General features: G+C 36.2%; 1 long non-coding RNA gene across 1 annotated transcript; it reads right to left on the reverse strand.

Annotated features, from left to right (window-relative positions):
- Positions 1-344: 344 nt before the first annotated feature.
- Positions 345-1,491, reverse strand: LOC104223209 (uncharacterized). Its single transcript, XR_710055.2, has 2 exons — positions 883-1,491; positions 345-724 (listed from the first exon to the last, which is right to left on the reverse strand). It is a non-coding gene; the product is annotated as an uncharacterized lncRNA (long non-coding RNA).
- Positions 1,492-13,308: the final 11,817 nt, after the last annotated feature.

Here is a 13,308-nt window from a genome sequence, read left to right on the forward strand (position 1 = left end):
CAAATATACAAGGGATACACATGGATACATAGCTAATCATCTTTCATGTTCATACTCAACTTCGAATTTGGCCCAAATTTTAATTTGAACCACCTAAAATCTCCATCAAATAGTCCAAAAATTAAATTTGAACTTATTAAGATTCATTGAAACAAAATTCAATTTTGAAAAATTAAATTTTCGTACTCAAGCGATCTTCAATATGGAATTTAATGGTTTAGTGCTCCGATTTAGATTGTTGAAGTTAGTGGAATAGCTTATACTTCACATTAAAATAAAATAATCAGTAGAAGAGAAGCAAAGTTGCACAAAGAGAAGAAAATTACTTGAAAGGAACATGAATATATAAAACTAGGGGAGTAATTGGCGTTATTTGATTGATCAAGTGATGTAATTTAATAGGGATAGTAAATTGGGCGTTAGGAACATGGAAGCATCAAAACAGAGAAGCATGAAATAGAGGAGTTTAGCTACTGAATATCTTAACTTGACATGACCAGACAAACACCTTTGCTTTGCTTGGCAGAAATATATTCTTTTAAATGACAAATCTTGTACGTTATACTCAGATCTAATCGTGTAAAGATCTTTAAAATTAAATTTATCTTTTTTTTTTCTTCCTAAAATCAATATGGACCCCTCCTAATTTTTAAACCTCCTCCTTCTCCAATTTCTCCTCCACATCTTGTGCCGTCCTCTGCCCCAAACTTTCTCCATCTTTCCCCTAGAAGACAGAAAAAACACAACTTCCATCACTATCCACAATTAAGCAAATCCAAAAATAAAAAATCTCCACTATTACACCACCACATAACCACTAACTTTCTTCAATCTCCCTTATTAACCCCAAATCTGAAAAACCAAAAAGAACCAATCTAAGACCTTCGAATGTGAAGGCAATATTCTTCATGGAGCTCCAAAAGCACGGATTTGTATAGATCAGAACCATCAATAGGCTTACATCATCTGTGTAAAGCTTTGATGAAACTGGAGTCATGGCTGCCGGCGGAAGTTACTGGAATAATGAAAATGGGAAATAGAAGAAAAACCTGAGTGCATGTTTGGGGTACAGAAATTGTGACTTCCAGCGGAACCTTTGCTGCAACGTACTGTCAGATTTTGCCTTTTAGCCCTCTTTTTTTGTTGTTTTACTTGGCTTAAGTAATGATTTTGGTTGGGAGGAGGAAAAGAAGGGTTTTTTCTTCTTTTATTAATTAAAAATTATAACTATTTCTTAATATAAACTATAATTTATTTAAGAGATACATGTGTCACTCGATAATTTATCAGTTTGACATGTCATCAGCGAGGCTTGTTGTTCACGAAATACCTACTTCAAATAGAAGTGTTGTTCAATCGATCGTTGTGAACAATTTAAAGGGACTATTTATATATTTTGCCTAGTTAAAATAATAATTTAGGGACAATATTGTTAGCTTATATTGCTGTGGGCTGCCAAACCAAGTAGTTCTCTTTTTATTTATTGGCAATTTAGGGATTGAGAGCTCTTCACTTTTAAAGCAGAATATTTTGACGTGTATTTAAATTAATCAGGTCTCAAAACGAATATCAATATCATACAAAATCAAAAGGTAATATACTTTCTTTTAGAAAGTAGTACAAATTTTCATTTGCCACTAAACGCTAAGAATGACGTACTTCGAAATGTAAAAGTTTAAATATATATTTAGTGTGAAATTAGACATATATAATTTCCTTCAAATTTTCTAGATAAAGTTTAATATTAAAACTAATAGCCGAATAATATCCGTAAACTCTATAGTCTCTTTGAAAAGTGTTTAATCTATTATTTTTAGATTAAGCAATTAAATTAATTTGTTAGACCTCTAGCAATATGTTTGAACCAAAGTAGCTGAATTCAAACAAATAAATCAAGATTGAATTGATAGATAAAATGCAAATATTAAATATAAAACAAAATGGAAAAGGTTTTTATTAAATAGGATTTAGGCTTTGATGTGAGGTTAAAGTGTTACACCTTATATCATTATTTATCCTATGTTTTACTTGTAAATAGTGATGATTCATGCTTTAATTAAGTTAATTTTATTTAAAAATAAAGTGAAAAGAAAGTTGGACAAAGAGGCATAAAAAATACTAATAAAGTGGAGCACGAGAGGAATCACGATCAAAAGCCGCGAAAAAGGTAACCAAATATTGGTGCCTCACACGACATTTCAGAGCCTTACACGGCGACTTGTGAAGTCACACTAGCCAGCTTTGGACGCGATGCGCCACTGCCCATGCCTGAGGTATATTGACTTTGACTCAGTTTGGGTCTTGGTTATTTTAGCCCTAAATTCTTCTTAAACTTAAATTTTGAGAGTTAAAGAATATTTTTGAGAGAATAAACGGCTGGAACGAATCACAAGAATTCTTCTTCTAATTCTTCCTAATTTATAGATTAACTAGTTAACTTATCTAATATTATCATCAAATTCTAACTTTAAAACATGCGACTTTAGTAAATGCCATGTCACCTTAAATATGACCAGTTTCAAATTCTTTTATGTTTGTTGATTGAAAAATAGGCTAATTACCAAGTATAACTAAGGTGAAACATAAACTCATCTTTTCCCGAATTTGTCCTCCTACACTATTGTTGTCCGTCATTTCTTCTCTTGTAGCACTCAAATTTCTTTCATTTGTATCTAGAATTATATAATTCAAAATTTAATATAGTAATAGTGTTTATTTCTTATTTTTATGATAGTATGTAATAAGCTCATACTCAAATTATGAATTCAACCTGTAATAAAATGAGTTTATTTGGGTTAAAAATCATTTGGGCGCAATTCATTCATTTACATTGGTATTGCGTAAATTCTCGAACTCCTAAATCAAATTAAACTATAATTTAAATTTGTTTCAAATTCAAGTCAACTCTAAGATCAACCATAATTTTCCTAAATCAAATTAGAATTTTTTTTAAAAATAATTAAATCACGTTTTGGTCAAGTACGTTTCTTTAATAATAAAATCACATATTTATAAAACTGGTAATGAATAATTTTTTTTATCTATCCTTAATGTAATTATCTTCAGATTTTGACAACCATGAATTAATTAGATTAAAGTATCTATCAGCTCATATAATTAGCTGTCAAGGACTTTATGTGATTTCAGCCTCCTTTAATTTCACAAAATACAAGTCTGTTCGGCGGGCAATTAAGCTAATCCAGATTTAAACCAAAATTAAAACAATAATGGGACGACCCACAATTCTGTTAAAAATTGGTACCACAGGAAGAACCAGAAGATAGAGAAATGGGGGAATTAGATCAACTTAGTTTGGAGTCATTTTATAAGTCTGTGCAATAGAAATTTAAGAATATATATGTGTGTGTTCTGCCTTTGTTTACAAAATAAAAATAGAAAACACAAAAATAAAGAGCAATTATGTCACGGTTATTGGAGAAGAAAAACAGAACTTAAAAGACTAAACTTGCGTATAATAATATTTTTCTGCATATCAGAAAACAATAGCCCAGTCCGCGAGGGAAGAAAAAGAAAGATAAAAACGGTTAACAATTGCATATATAGATTACTTTATCATAAAATTTATAAAAACTTTACAAATCACGTATCTCTAATATTCAATTATTCAGTTACAAAATTAGAATACAAAATCTTTCATAATTAAAAAAATAAAATAAAGAAGAATACAAATAACCGGATTATACCAGTAATTCCGTTATGGTTTGGTAGGGCTTGACCTTGTGCTGCAGATGTAGTACCGACTTTGAAGCTGCTTATTTCATTATCAAAAAATAATCTTAATCTTGTTCAAAAAGCATATACAAACCCGTAGATAGAATATGCAGCACAAATATAGGGCATGAAGCTTTTAAGGAGGAAAGAAAAAGGATGAGAATGAATGGAAAGTATTAATTCTCCACTATCACACATTCAAGGATTATGAACGTTTATTTCCGTTTATAAATTTACAAGTCCCTTTATTATTAATGATGAATGCAGCGTCCCTCAGTTACCTTATTCTAACCCTCCATTGCCTTCCTTGATTACAATAATTATAGAAAATTTAAAAAGAACCAAACAATGAGAGAAAAAGCCAAAAAAATGAGAAAAAAGATAAATAACAATCCTAGTCTATGAGATGTGCCAAGTCATCATTTTTATTCCCTCCTTTATATATATGTAGATGCTTTCAATCATTAATGTGATTGTTAGCATGATTATGAATAGCTAAATTTCTATCTACAGTTTGATTGAACCATTTGAAGGATGAACTTCCTTTATATTCGAACATAATTTTGTCTTTGAATTTCTCTCCGTGTTCAACTGCATATTTATTTTAGTTGATTGAATGGTCATCAATTAGCTTTGCCTATTTATTATATTTCTTGAGAAAAAAATATATATTTAGATGATTATCGAACAACATACTCTCAATATATATGAAGGATAAATACGACAGGTGTAAAGGTAGATTTAGAGATAATAAATTCTTGACATGATCATATAAGCAGTAAAAAAAGTACAACTAGTGTAATTCGAGAGAGTGCGTTGAGTAAAAAATCGTAGTTACTTGAGAGAGAATTACGATAAATGAAATGCTCATGATCCTTAGAGAATAATTAGGTGAAATTATAGGAGACATAGCGGTGAAGATTCCAACAATTGAAAAAATGATAACTCTAGGCTTTTCCAATGTTGTCTAAAACACATTGTTAGTGATAATAATTGACTGTGTTTCTTTATTGCTTAATCTTAGTCATTAAACAACCAAAACTTGCTATTTGCTACTTCGAGAAATTGATTGCTTGAATTCCTGCGAGACAGATAGTTGTGATTAATAGATTAATTCCTTATAGGATTTAACTACGGACTCTAAACCAGATTATAGTTGTAGTGATAGCTAGAGATTTTAAGAGAAATAGTTTGGCGTAATCAAATTTTGGCTCTGTTACCGAGAAATTAACAGTGTTATTGATTATGACTATTACTGTAATTAACTATTAATAATTAAGCACTTAATAGTTAATCACAAAAGACAACAGATGAGCAACGAAGAAATATCAATGAGAGAAGTAAGGGTATTTGACTAGATAGGTGCAAAATAACTTACTCGGTATCCAATTCTTGAGTTAATTTGCTCTGTAATAATGTTGATTCTCACGAATTCAACCGATAATCAGATTACACTTGAAGTTAATGTTCCTCTTTTGATTAAACGTTAATTTTAGTATTAAACCAATTGAAGCATGGTAAACAATTACAAAAAAAAATGATGGTTATGATTTAAAGGGCAACTTCTCACTAATATGGGTGGAGGTCTAACACTTAACATTCCTTGATTATAGACTGGTAGCATAATCACCCAATGATTTTCCAGCCCGGGTGCTACATTCTCGAACTGGTCTTCAACCAAGGGTCGGTTTAGATTGAATCTTTGACCCCCATTATCTTCGACAGTCTCTTCAGCAATTCTCCGTGCAGCTTCTTGTTGTGATGACTCTCTTGTAGCTAAGTCTACTCAGTCTCTCTCTTCGTTTTCCATGATATCTTGAGTCGAAGTTTGTCCCAAGAATTTTTTTGTTAATTCTCTTTCTTTTATCAGATGTCGCAGGTGTTTCTCTAACTCTGGTCCGTAAAGTATCACTTTCTTTGAAGAAGATTGAGTCATGCATCAGAGAAATAAAAACTTGTATCCTGCACACAAGTAAGAAAATGTGAATAACTAAAGTAAAATTGGTTCTTGAATTAGTACTAAAAGCTATTTTGAACACTATTAATTACTCATTCTCGGCAAAAAAAGGGCAGTCCGATGCACTAAGCTCCTGCTATGCGTGGGGTCCATGGAAGGGCCGGACGCAAAGGTCTATTGTACGCAGCCTTACCCTACATTTCTGCAAGAGGTTATTTTCATGGCTCGAACCTGTGGCCTCCTCGTCACATGGTAGCAACTTTGCCAGTTACACTAAGGATCCCCTTCAACGACGCCAAAATTTGACGAGCGCAAAATACTATATAAAATTATTACTCGCTAGTCAAAGATAGTATAGTTTAATTATCGTCTCTGCAAGAATTGTATTTAAACAATATTCGAATAATCTTCAGTTGATTACTATCCATGAAATTTAACACTTGATGTGATGACTATTACTATGATTAACTACTAAAAATTAAGCACTTAACAATTAATCACAAAAGCCATCATATGAGCAACAAAGTAATATCAATGAGAGAAATAAGGGTATTTGACTATATAGGTGCAAGATAACTGACTCGGGATCCAATTCCTAAGTTAATTCACTCTGTAATATGGTAGATTCTCACGAATTCAATCGATAATCAGATTACACTTGAAGTTAATGTTCCTCTTTCAATTAAATGTTAATTTCAGTAATTAAACCTATTGAAGCACGGTAAACAATTACAATAATAAAATGATGGTTATGATCTAAAAGGAAACTTCTCACAAATATTTTCCTATATTTTAGTCTGATTAACAATTTAAGAGGCTTTTTTGATTACTTAATTGAATCACGAATTTAAACTAGAGCATAAGATGTAAAGCAATTCAATATAAAGCTCCTCTTTCGATTAAGCAAAAATAAAAATAACTCCACAATACGAATTAAAATTCCATCAATTAATTCTAACAATTATCAATAATTGAATTCCTAATCAAGTTATAAAAACACCGTATCTGTCAACACCCTAATGAAAATTACTCCATAACAATGGAGTATGACATCTTAATAAGGTTCAAAAACAAATAAAACATCAATTCTAATGATTCGATACAAACTCCCGTATTGCACCGATTGCAGATTGAAATATTGATAAATTCTTGAGTCTTCTTGATTGGTTAGTTCTCCAATCTTTCGTAGGTCAAAGGTCCCTTAAAAATCATATTTTTGGTGTATTTATTATCACGACCCAAACTACCATGTCGTGATGATGCCTATCGTGGTACTAGGCAAGCCGACTCTTTACAAAAAATAACACGATATTTCATTTCAAAGATAAATTCAAGCTATTTAATAATAAAACTTCATAAAGAAATTTTGAATAACAAAAGTGTGGAAAGAAAAACCTGACATCGGGGTGTCACTAGTCACGAGCATCTACTACAATCTGTCCAAAAATACTGAGACTAACATAGTGTGGAAATATAACTACAATCATCTATAGGAAGATAGGAGGGAGAAGAGCAGGGTTGAGATCGCCAACAGCTACCTTGCTAACTCCGAGAAGATCTACAACTGGAATAGACAACAACCACCGGGTCCTGATATGTCTGGATCTGCACACAAGGTGCATGGAGTAACGTGAGTACGCCAACTCTGTAAGTAACTAAAGTAAATAAAGGCCGAGAAGTAGTGACGAGCAATAAAACATTTAAAGTTCATATCATGAAATCTCAGTAAAATACAACAAGCCTTTAAAATCAGGGTTTGAATCAAATCATCTCGTTCAAAAACCCACAATGAACCTCCTCTCTCTCTCTCTCTCTCAGTGGGAAGTATAATAAGAGCATGACAGGCCAAATCAATGAATCTGGTCTCGTATTGAGTAACAATCATAGAACCCCGCCAGAGACGCTCAAACTACCTCCGATATTTCTCCCTCTGAGTGATATGAAGAAACTTCTTCAGAAATAGATGAGAAAACTGATCCCAAGTCAAAGCCGATGACCCTACTGGTCTAGTCAAATAATAATCTCTCCACCAAGTCTTGGCAGATCCAGACAAACAAAAAGCAGCAAAGTCGACCCCATTGGTCTCCACTATCCCCATGTTTTGTAGAACCTCATGACAGCAGTCCAAATAATCTTAGGGATCCTCAGAAGATGTACCACCAAAAGTAGGAGTGAAAAGCTTGGTGAACATGTCCAATCTCCACAAGGCATCAACAGACATAGATGGCCCCTCACCGGTCTGTGCCACAACACCCGGCTGAACTATCCCAATTGGCTGAGCTGCTAGAGTCTGAAACTGGGGGGCTACCTACTCCGGAGTGCGAGTAGCAGGAGTCTGGACTCCTCCTCCATCCTGAGAGATGGCTGGTGCTACAGGAAGCAAGCCCGCCTGAGCGACATTCTCCATAAGGCCCACTAGATAGACCAGAGCATCTTGAAGTACCGCGGTGGCGATGAACCCCTCTGGGACCTGAGCTGGTCCTGCTGGAATTGTCTGGGCTAGAACCTCATTGTCAAACTCAACCCGAGGCTCCGCCGCTGGTGATACTGCTCGAGCTCTGCCTCTGCCTCGGGCCCTAGCACAGACTCAACCTCTGCCCCTCGCAGGAGCTGCTACTGGGGGCTCGAGTTGCTGGTCAGTTGATGAAGCGGTACACGTTCTCACCATCTGTGAAGGAACAAAGTGGAAAGCATTGAGAAATCAAGTTGCACAATAGGAAAGAATAGATGTGAAATTTTTCCTAACTCTGTAGCCTCTGGGGGATAAATACAGACATCTTCGTACCAATCTCTCAGACTCTACTAATCTTGTCCGTGAATTGTGAGACCTAAGCAACCTAGAGCTCTGATACCAACTTGTCACGACCCGGATTTCCCACCCTCGGGGGTCGTGATGGCGCCTACTAGTGAAACCTTTCATTTTTAATCCCTTAACAATTGTGAGTTAACATTTTATAAATAACGGAAATAATATAGCGGAAGAATGAAATACAACAATTTAAAATAATACCGATACGAATCCATAAACATAAGCCACCCAGAACTGGTGTCGCAATCTCACAGACTATCTAAGAATATTACAAATAGGATCCGAACAAATAGATACATATTTGTCTTTGAAATAGTAAAGAACAGAAGAAAAAGTAAATAAGAAGGGGACGCCAAGGCCTGCGGATGCTTGCAGGACTACCTCGGGTCTCCTGATGGACTGAAGGCAGCAAACTCACTATGGTCCAAAAGCTCCAGTACCGTGATCTGCACACTGTGCAGAGTGTAGTACCAGCACAACCAACCCCATGTGCTGGTAAGTGTCTAGCCTAACCTCGGTGAAGTAGTGGCGAGGCTAGAACAAGACTACCAAATAAACCTGTGCAGTTATATCATATACAACAAGTAATAACGACAGAAACTAGTAGTTAAAGATGGGGAGGGGAAACATGCTCGGGGAATATCATGTACAAATAGGAATTCAGTAAAGAAGCATATGGAATACCAAAATTCAACTATGAGCAAGAATAAAGAAATCAATGACAAGTGCACGACATCACCCTTCGTGCTTTTACTCTAATAATCATGGCACATCATTATCCTTTATGCATTATCACTCATATCATGGCACGGCACCACCCTTCGTGCTTTTACATTTACAATATTGGCACGACATCACCCTTCGTGCATTAACACACACCCACAAATATCACGCACGACATCACCCATTGTGCTTTTACACTCATCCTTACCCAAGCAATAATCACAAAGCAATTGGGGCAAGGGAATCAATAAAATCACAATAGAATCCCGGCAAGGGAACAATAGTATAACAATAATATCCCGGCAATGAAAATAATATCAAGAGCAATAACATCCCGGCAAGGGAGATAATATCATAAACCTCTTCTTCTTTTCACAATTACTTCACAACTCAATTCTCAACTTGAGCCAACGCTCTACAATGTTCAATTACCAAGAATACTTCCACAAGCCTTGTTCAATATTAGAAATCATCATATAAAGCATGGACAATACGAAATGGAGTCACATCAATCATAGTATAAGACTCACGAGTATGCTTGACACCGACGTATAGATACTCGTCACCACACCTATACGTCGTACTCAACAATTAACACATAGCAAATAAGACACAACTCCTAATCCCTCAAGCTAAGGTTAGACCAAACACTTACCTCAATGCCACGAACACAATTCAAGCCTCAACTACCGCTTTACCTCTTATTTCCACCACCAATTCGCTTGTATCTAGCCACAATTTACTTAACAATATCAATAAATACTAAATGAATCAATTCTAGTGCATGAAAATAAGTTTTCTAATGATTTCCCCAAAAAGTCAAAAATCGACCCCGAGCCAACATGGTCAAAACCCGAGGTTCGAACCAAAACCCGATTACCCATTCACCCACGAACTCAAATATATAATTTATTTTGAAATTGAACCTCAAATCAATGTCCAAATCCCCAAAAATTGAAAATCCTAAGTTCTACCCAAAACACCCAATTTCCCTATGAAAACCCTTGATTTTGAGTTGAAACCATGTGAAAAGATGTTATAGATTGAAGAAAATAAGTCAGAAGTTGTTTACCTATGATTTGGAGAAGAACCTATCTTTGAAAAATCGCCCAAGAGAGCTTAGGGTTGGAGGAAGTTTGAAAAATGAAGAAAATTTCGTCTAAGTTTGATTTTACACAGGCGTAGATATCGCATTTGCGACGCAGGCTTGGCAAATGCGAAGGTAGGCCTGCCCTGTTAACTTCGCAAATGCGAACCATCGTTCGCAATTGCGATCACTGTTGGAGTCGCTTTTGCGACATGGAGCTTCGCAAATGCGAAGGTCACCCCCTACCCAGTCATCGCAAATGCAATGGTTAGTCGCAAATGCGAGCTCGCATTTGCGCGCCAGGCTTCGCAAATGCGAAGCCTGCATACCTGCAACACATCAACTGCTGCTCCTAAGTTCAAAACACTCCGGGCCTATCCAAAACTGACCCGAGCCCTTGGGGCTCCAAACCAAACATGCACGCAAGTCCAAAAACATCATACGGACTTGCTCGTGCAATCAAATCATCAAAATAACATCAACAACTATGAATTAAACCTCAAATTCATGAAAATCACTCAAGAACTTCAAAATTTCCATTTTCTCAAATAAAGGTCCGATTTATACTAAACGAACTCCGATTCTTACCAAACTTCACAGATTCAACTTAATTATTATATAAGACTTGTACCGAGCTCCGGAACCAAAATACGGGTCTGGTACCATCAATTTCAAACCTCTTTACATTTCCAAAAACTCTTAAAATTTCAGTTAAACAATTGCTTTCAAAAATTCATTTCTCGGGCTTGGGACCTCGGAATTCGATTCCGGGCACACGCCCAAGTCCCATATTTTACTACGGACCTTAAGAGACCGTCGGATCACGGGTCCAGGTCCGTTTAACAAGAATGTTGACCAAAATCAACTTTAATAAATTTTAAAGCCCATTTTCCTTATTTCACTTAGTTTTCACATAAAAGCTTTTCGAAAAAACACGTCCGGACTGCGCACGCAAATCGAGGTGAGATAAAAAGAAGTTTTTAAGGCCTTGAAACACATAATTTACTTTCAAAATGAGTGATGACCTTTTGGGTCATCACACTAAACATGGCATTCAACCCAATTTACAAAAACTCTTTCTAAAACACATAAGTATCATATAGTTTCAACCAAATAAGCAACTTTATAGTTGCTATCGGACGGACCAAGTCACAATTTCCAATGGTGCACACCCACACACCCGTCATCTAGCATGTGCGTCAACTCAAAATAGTAAAATGATACAAAATCCGGGGTTTCATACCCTCAGGACTAGATTTACAATCGTTGCTTACCTCAAACCGGTCAAATCTCTACACCGTAATGCCTTTGCTTCTCGAATCGGCCTCCAAATGCTCTGAATCTATTCGAAACCAGAACAATACCATCATTATACGCTAATGGAATAAATTCCACAAGAAAAACTATCAAATTGACACAAATCCTAAAATCTACTCAAACCCGACCCCCGGGCCCACATCTTAGAATCCAACAAAAATCACAAAAATAGAAAGCTCATTCACTCACAAGTCTACCCATATAAAATTCATCAAAATCCGACATCAAATGGCCATTCAAATCCCCAAAATCATCTCTCCAATTCTCTTCCATTTTCACCCATAATTCCTAATTTATATGATAAAAATCAAGAAAAAATCATGAAATTTAACCAAAATCAAGTGAAGAACCTTACCCAATCATTCTCTGAAAATTGCTTCAAAAATCGCCTTCTATCGAGCTCCTACTTCAATTTTATGTTATGAACTCGAAACCCTCGTTTTGAATCTTTTAAATCTGCCCAGATATACCTTTATCGCGATCGCGGAATTTGCCTCACGATCGCGAAGCACAACAATGGAATGCTCCTCGACTTACCTTACGCGATCTCAGAAACACACACGCGATCGTGGATAGCAAACTCACAAAACAACGGGAACGCATCCAGCTCTACGCGATCGCGTAGAGCAATTCCTTCACCTCACAATTGCTCCAAATCCTTCTACGCGAACGCGACCTTAGCCACGCGTCCACGATAGCCAAACTTAATAGACCTTCGTGATCGTAGGCCCCAACTGGCGATCATATAGAATAATTTTCCAGCTTCCCTCAATAGACCTACACGATCGTAGCCCCACTCTTGCGATCACGTATAAGGAAACCAGAAGAAAAAAATACTGCAACAAACATCAGTCTCTTCAAGGCCAAAAGTGCTCCGTTAACCACCCGAAACTCACCCGCGGCCCTCGGGACCTCAATCAAACATATCAACACACCCCATAACATCATTCAAACTTAGTCGAGCCTTCGAATTGCTCAAAACAACATCAAAACACCAAATTACCCTAGAATTCAAGCCTTAGAACTTCTAAACTTTCAAATTTTTCAAACGACGCCGAAACCTACCAAATCACTTTCTAATGACCCCAAATTTTGCACACAAGTCAGAAATGACACCACAAACCTACTCCAACTTCCGAAATTCTATTCTGACCCCGATATCAAAATTTCCATTGCCGATCAAAATCGCCAAAATTCTAACTTTCGCCAATTTGTGCCTAATTCTACCACGGACCTCCAAATCACATTCCGGATGCGCTCGTAAGTCCAAAATATCTAACGTGGCTAACTGAACCATAAAAATCTTAATCCGAGATAGTTTACTCATAAGTCAACATCCGATTGATTTTTTCTAACTTAAGCTTCTAAATAGGAGACTAAGTGTCTCAGTCCACTCCGAAACCACTCCGGACCCGAACCAACCAACACGATACGATAAAATACAACTGAGGGAATACAAAAGGAAGCAGAAATGGGGAAACAGGGCTATAACTCATCAAACGACTGGCCGTGTCGTTACATCCTCCCCCTCTTAAACAAACGTTCATCCTCGAACGAGTCTAGAAACATACCTAAAGCCTCAAATAGGTGTGGATATCTACTTCGCATTTCCCGCTCGGTCTCCCAAGTAGCCTCCCCCACGGACTGACCTCTCCACTGCACTTTCACCGAAACTATATCCTT

The sequence above is a fragment of the Nicotiana sylvestris genome, chromosome 12 (assembly GCF_000393655.2).
Source record: "Nicotiana sylvestris chromosome 12, ASM39365v2, whole genome shotgun sequence".
Lineage (NCBI taxonomy): Eukaryota > Viridiplantae > Streptophyta > Magnoliopsida > Solanales > Solanaceae > Nicotiana > Nicotiana sylvestris.